Source organism: Notolepis coatsorum, assembly GCF_963971535.1.
Source record: "Notolepis coatsorum genome assembly, chromosome: 14".
Lineage (NCBI taxonomy): Eukaryota > Metazoa > Chordata > Actinopteri > Aulopiformes > Paralepididae > Notolepis > Notolepis coatsorum.
The window spans coordinates 38,288,400-38,295,807 of NC_140178.1; positions in this window are offsets into that span (position 1 = coordinate 38,288,400).

Consider the following 7,408-nt stretch of genomic DNA (forward strand, 5'->3'; position numbering starts at 1 on the left):
TTACAATTCATTATGAATTGAAAATGGGGGACCCTGATGTAAACAAGACGAAAGTCTTTCTCTGGTCTGCATCCCCTTAACAATTGTGTGTATTGAGCCGTACTGTATTGTACCCATTCTGCAATCTGTTAATAAAATGTTCATTAGATACAGTAGATAGGAGCTGGTTTTGCTTCTTGCAGGTGTCAGGTGTCCTCCAACAACACACTCAAAGTATAGGCTCACACACACACACAAACACACACACACACACACACACACAAACACACACAAACACACACACACACACAAACACACACACACACGTCTATATAGGTATTTTAGACACACTGCCGGTGTCAGTTACTCCTATTGTTATAAATGTATAGACTGGAGCAATGATGACAAAAGAGCTCCACCCATTATCCCTCCTATAACGCCCTGTACCAGAATCTGGTACAGTATCTCTCCTTATGTATAAATACATACAGTATAGTCAAGTGAGCTATCGCCAAAAACGTCAACATTTCAAGAATTCAACCAAATCTTTCTTTGCAGTGAGGTTTCAATGTGTTTCATGAGGCTACCAGCACACAGCAAGGACCATGTAATCTGCTACCAGCACACAGAAAGGACCATGTAATCTGCTACCAGCACACAGGAAGGACCATTTAATCTGCTACCAACACACAGGAAGGACCATTTAATCTGCTACCAGCACACAGAAATGACCATTTAATCTGCTAATAGTACACAGGAAGGACCATGTAATCTGCTATTTAATCTGACAGCAGTGATGTATGAATTTTTTTCTTCTAAGAAGCTGCTTTCTTAATGAAAGGGGCAGCTGGGCCATATCTGTGCATGAGCCTGGAAGTGTGTTTGATGTAACATGCCAGACAGACAACCATGAATAGTAGGGCTGGGAATCACCAGAGGCCACAGGTTATGGTATTATCACAATATTAGAGTCACAATATTGTAATATTGCGATATTGTCATATTATGCAAATTATGTCCCCAACGGAAAAACGTTGTCAACATCTTCAACAAAAATAATATATATACATTTACATTTACATTCAGTCATTTAGCGACAAGTTCTGTACAATAGGGTTCTGTACAACAAGTCAGCAGGAAGGGTACAACTCTGGCAGCTAAGGGTAAGTGATATTGTTCGTCAAACAGTGTCGAACTTCAGTGCATAGTAGTATAGGCATATATTAGCATAGTAGATAATAGTATATAGCATAGTAGATTACTTAGTATAGCAAAGTACATAATAGTAAAAGACAGTAAGAAGGTTAGTAATTTTTATTTATTTATCTTTTCTTTTTTATTATGTCAGATAGTGATTGAAGAGGTGTGTTTCTAGTCGACGGTGAGACGTTTGATCCACCACCACCCATGACCCCCCTGGAGCTTGGATAGGAGTGGGTCTGAGATACTGGAGCTTGGATAGGAGTGGGTCTGAGATACTGGAGCTTGGGTAGGAGTGGGTCTGAGATACTGGAGCTTGGGTAGGAGTGGGTCTGAGATACTGGAGCTTGGGTAGGAGTGGGTCTGAGATACTGGAGCTTGGGTAGGAGTGGGTCTGAGATACTGGAGCTTGGGTAGGAGTGGGTCTGAGATACTGGAGCTTGGGTAGGAGTGGGTCTGAGATACTGGAGATTGGGTAGGAGTGGGTCTGAGATACTGGAGCTTGGGTAGGAGTGGGTCTGAGATACTGGAGCTTGGGTAGGAGTGGGTCTGAGATACTGCATGATATTCGAGAGAGGAGAGGGTGAGATCCGGTAGTGATATTATTATGCCTGTAGTCCAGGAGGGAGAGGTCAGAAGACCAGTGCCTCCACCACGTCTGGATGGTCTTGGTGTGTGAGTGAAGGTGTCTGCTGTAGATAAAGCTGCAGGCATCAGAAAAAGACATAGTACATAGTAGCTAGTAGTATAGACATAGTAGCATAGTACATAGTAGATAATAGTATAGACATAGTAGCATAGTACATAGTAGATAGTAGTATAGACATAGTAGCATAGTACATAGTAGGTAGTAGTATAGACATAGTAGCATAGTACATAGTAGGTAGTAGTATAGACATAGTAGCATAGTACATAGTAGATAGTATAGACATACAGTAGTAGCATAGTACATAGTAGTATAGATATAGTAGCATAGTAGATGCACCTTCATCTTGTTAGAGATAGGTACAGGGAATTAAGTGGCTTGTTGAGTTGTCTCGCTAAAAAGTCTTTGAATTACAATATAGGACAAAACAAGTGCTCCTCTTTGACATGGTATTCTATGTGAACCATGTTAAGCATCCATGTATTCCCATGTTAGTATAATGCAGCCCTGTCATGCCCAAAGCCCAAAGGCAATGCCTAAGTACCGTATAACGACTGTCAGGAAGAGGCCCAAAGCAAACACACTTTATGTAAACATATTCTCACACAGACACACACACACACACACACACACACACACACACACACACACACACACACACACACACACACACACACACACACACACACACACACACACACACACACACACACACACACACACACACACACACACACACACACACACACACACACACACACACACACACACACACACACACACACACACACACACGCACACACATTTAACCACACACAAATGAAAGTCGTCTAACACATTTAACATGTTTAGGCATATTTAACTTAATTCTTGAATTAGCAGAAATGTTTTAAAGCGTGTTCTCTGTATGCTTCATATGTAAGAGTCTTTGTCAATTATCAAAGATCACAAGCCTCGAATTAGAATCAGAGAATGTTGCAGAAACACAGTGGCAGCCATTGTAAAAGCCTGTACATACATCTGTAAATACGCTGCATAGCAGACCTCTTCCAAATAGCTGTTGACAGATGTCAATTTATAATTCACAAGCAGTGCTTGAACAGATGAAGACACACATAATTCCATTCCAAGAGTGTTGTGTTCATTCATAGTTAATGACAGGAGAGATTGAGTACGTTCTTGTGATATCTCACATTCACTGGATTGACAAATACATGGGCTGTCCAACAAATAAAAAAAATGTATGGTTCTTCAGGGCAAGAGTTCAGTTGATCTTGCAAGTGAAGTTCTTTATTTTGATAATTTTCTTTTATCGACAATTGTTTTCCCCCAAACTATACTTGATTTTTGATTTTGGACCTTGTTTGTGCTGTTGACATATTGGTTTTGATCCTCGCCTAGACAGTGACTCTGATTTATACCGTCTCATCTACCATCGACCACCACTGCTACGACTCCAAACCCCTGCAGTGGGCCCTGTTCTGGCCTTGTTCTGGGCCCATGCATGTATGTTTTACCCTGCAAAACCTTCAACTGTGTACCAATAACACTACTAAGCCTGTAAGTCCTCGCTACTTTCTAACAGCAGCTCCCTGCTACTCTGCAGTCTGCAACAATAACATCACCTGACATTACCACTTTTAGTTCTTAGTACTGGCAGATATTTGTATATCCCCAGCATGGATAGAAAGCCTCCTGGGTGTCCATCACAAAAAATAGGAGAAGGATTTCTCTCCCTCACTTTTTCACTCTACTCAGGGAGCTACTGGAGCCACTGGAGCTAATGGAGCTAACACTAGCCGTTGCCTACTCACAAAGTACCCCGCAGCAGTTTGCCCCGGTCCACTCCAAGGCGACAAGGAAGCGTGTAATCTCCCCGACAACCCTGCCGCTGTTCAGTGAAAGGAACAATGCCTGGTCTCGAGCCAGATGATCCTGTACTTTGATTATCATTCAGAAAACTCCAATAAAGCCATATTATCTAAACTTTTGTATCTACTTTTTCTCCTCCTCTTTTTTCTGTATTTTTCTCCCATCCCAATTGAGTCGTTATGCCAATTCCCCCCTCCCCTTCCTGGTTGTTGCGCGCATTTGCCCCCCACTTGCCAGTCTAGGGAGGGTTGAAGACTATCACACATGTCCCCTCCGGTACATGCAGAGTCAGCCAGCCGCTTCTTTTCACCTGACAGCGAGGACTCTCACTGGGGGAGCGTAACATGTGGGAGGCTCACACTACTTCCCCCAGTTCTCTCCCTCGCTGAGCAGGCGCCCTGACCGACCTGTAGGAGTCGCTGTTTACAACGACCAGGATACACACCCCGCCGGCTTCCCACTCGCTAACACTGCCAATTGGTTAGTATGGATGACCGACCAAGCCGGAGGCACCACTGACAGCTGGATTCGATACCAGTGTCTCTGCGGTGGTAGGCAGGCGCTTCGTCCACTGCACTACCCAGCCGCACCCATCTTATGTAAGGGATAATGTATAGCTACGAGGTCATTGTCGCAAAATAATTGACCGACACGGAGTTTAAAATACCGAGCCGCCGCGGCGAGGTGTTTTAAACGTAGTGAAGGTCAATTATTTTGCGACAATGACCGAGTAAGCTATACATTATCCCGCTTATTACATGGCTAACTTACTAACAATATACCTAATTCATTTGACAAATCGCAGCCCAAATAAAGTGATTATTATTATCGCGGGCAGCAGCCTCTGTTCTGGCTCCGCTGTGTTCTGGTCCGCTCGTCGCTCCGCCCCCTGTCATCGCCGGCAGCACTGAATTGCACTGAAACAGTGTGTCAGTGGGCTTGATTGCGAACAGCTGCGCTCTGCGGTCATTACCTTACATTATCTCATGCACCTTGTCAGAGGCCAGCTTCCTTCTCTCATGCTCCATGTCAGAGGCCAGCTTCCTTCTCTCATGCACCTTGTCAGAGGCCAGCTTCCTTCCTTCATGCACTTTGTCAGAGGCCAGCTTCCTTCTCTCATGCACCTTGTCAGAGGTCAGCTTCCTTTAATCATGCACCATGTCAGAGGCCAGCTTCCTTTAATCATGCACCATGTCAGAGGCCAGCTTCCTTCTCTCATGCACCTTGTCAGAGGCCAGCTTCCTTTAATCATGCACCATGTCAGAGGCCAGCTTCCTTCTCTCATGCACCTTGTCAGAGGCCAGCTTCCTTCTCTCATGCACCTTGTCAGAGGCCAGCTTCCTTCTCTCATGCACCATGTCAGAGGCCAGCTTCCTTCTCTCATGCACCTTGTCAGAGGCCAGCTTCCTTCTCTCATGCACCTTGTCAGAGGCCAGCTTCCTTCTCTCATGCACCTTGTCAGAGGTCAGATTCCTTCTATCATGCACCTTGTCAGAGGCCAGCTTCCTTTAATCATGCACCATGTCAGAGGTCAGCTTCCTTCCTTCATGCACCTTGTCAGAGGTCAGCTTCCTTCTCTCATGCACCTTGTCAGAGGCCAGCTTCCTTCTATCATGCACCTTGTCAGAGGCCAGCTTCCTTCTCTCATGCACCTTGTCAGAGGCCAGCTTCCTTCTCTCATGCACCTTGTCGGAGGCCAGCTTCCTTCTCTCATGCACCTTGTCAGAGGCCAGCTTCCTTCTCTCATGCACCTTGTCAGAGGCCAGCTTCCTTCTCTCATGCACCTTGTCAGAGGCCAGCTTCCTTCTCTCATGCACCTTGTCAGAGGCCAGCTTCCTTCTCTCATGCACCATGTCAGAGGCCAGCTTCCTTCTCTCATGCACCTTGTCAGAGGCCAGCTTCCTTCTCTCATGCACCTTGTCAGAGGTCAGCTTCCTTCTATCATGCACCTTGTCAGAGGTCAGCTTCCTTCTCTCATGCACCATGTCAGAGGCCAGCTTCCTTCCTTCATGCACCATGTCAGAGGCCAGCTTCCTTCTCTCATGCACCTTGTCAGAGGCCAGCTTCCTTCTCTCATGCACCTTGTCAGAGGCCAGCTTCCTTCTCTCATGCACCTTGTCAGAGGCCAGCTTCCTTCTCTCATGCACCTTGTCAGAGGTCAGATTCCTTCTATCATGCACCTTGTCAGAGGCCAGCTTCCTTTAATCATGCACCATGTCAGAGGTCAGCTTCCTTCCTTCATGCACCTTGTCAGAGGTCAGCTTCCTTCTCTCATGCACCTTGTCAGAGGCCAGCTTCCTTCTATCATGCACCTTGTCAGAGGCCAGCTTCCTTCTCTCATGCACCTTGTCAGAGGCCAGCTTCCTTCTCTCATGCACCTTGTCGGAGGCCAGCTTCCTTCTCTCATGCACCTTGTCAGAGGCCAGCTTCCTTCTCTCATGCACCTTGTCAGAGGCCAGCTTCCTTCTCTCATGCACCTTGTCAGAGGCCAGCTTCCTTCTCTCATGCACCTTGTCAGAGGCCAGCTTCCTTCTCTCATGCACCATGTCAGAGGCCAGCTTCCTTCTCTCATGCACCTTGTCAGAGGCCAGCTTCCTTCTCTCATGCACCTTGTCAGAGGTCAGCTTCCTTCTATCATGCACCTTGTCAGAGGTCAGCTTCCTTCTCTCATGCACCATGTCAGAGGCCAGCTTCCTTCCTTCATGCACCATGTCAGAGGCCAGCTTCCTTCTCTCATGCACCTTGTCAGAGGCCAGCTTCCTTCTCTCATGCACCTTGTCAGAGGCCAGCTTCCTTCTCTCATGCACCTTGTCAGAGGCCAGCTTCCTTCTCTCATGCACCTTGTCAGAGGCCAGCTTCCTTCTATCATGCACCTTGTCAGAGGCCAGCTTCCTTCTATCATGCACCTTGTCAGAGGCCAGCTTCCTTCTATCATGCACCTTGTCAGAGGCCAGCTTCCTTCTCTCATGCTCCATGTCAGAGGCCAGCTTCCTTCTCTCATGCACCTTGTCAGAGGCCAGCTTCCTTCTCTCATGCACCTTGTCAGAGGCCAGCTTCCTTCTCTCATGCACCTTGTCGGAGGCCAGCTTCCTTCTCTCATGCACCTTGTCAGAGGCCAGCTTCCTTCCTTCATGCACCTTGTCAGAGGTCAGCTTCCTTCTCTTATGCACCTTGTCAGAGGCCAGCTTCCTTCTATCATGCACCTTGTCAGAGGCCAGCTTCCTTCTCTCATGCACCTTGTCAGAGGCCAGCTTCCTTCTCTCATGCTCCATGTCAGAGGCCAGCTTCCTTCTCTCATGCACCTTGTCAGAGGCCAGCTTCCTTCCTTCATGCACTTTGTCAGAGGCCAGCTTCCTTCTCTCATGCACCTTGTCAGAGGTCAGCTTCCTTTAATCATGCACCATGTCAGAGGCCAGCTTCCTTTAATCATGCACCATGTCAGAGGCCAGCTTCCTTCTCTCATGCACCTTGTCAGAGGCCAGCTTCCTTTAATCATGCACCATGTCAGAGGCCAGCTTCCTTCTCTCATGCACCTTGTCAGAGGCCAGCTTCCTTCTCTCATGCACCTTGTCAGAGGCCAGCTTCCTTCTCTCATGCACCATGTCAGAGGCCAGCTTCCTTCTCTCATGCACCTTGTCAGAGGCCAGCTTCCTTCTCTCATGCACCTTGTCAGAGGCCAGCTTCCTTCTCTCATGCACCTTGTCAGAGGTC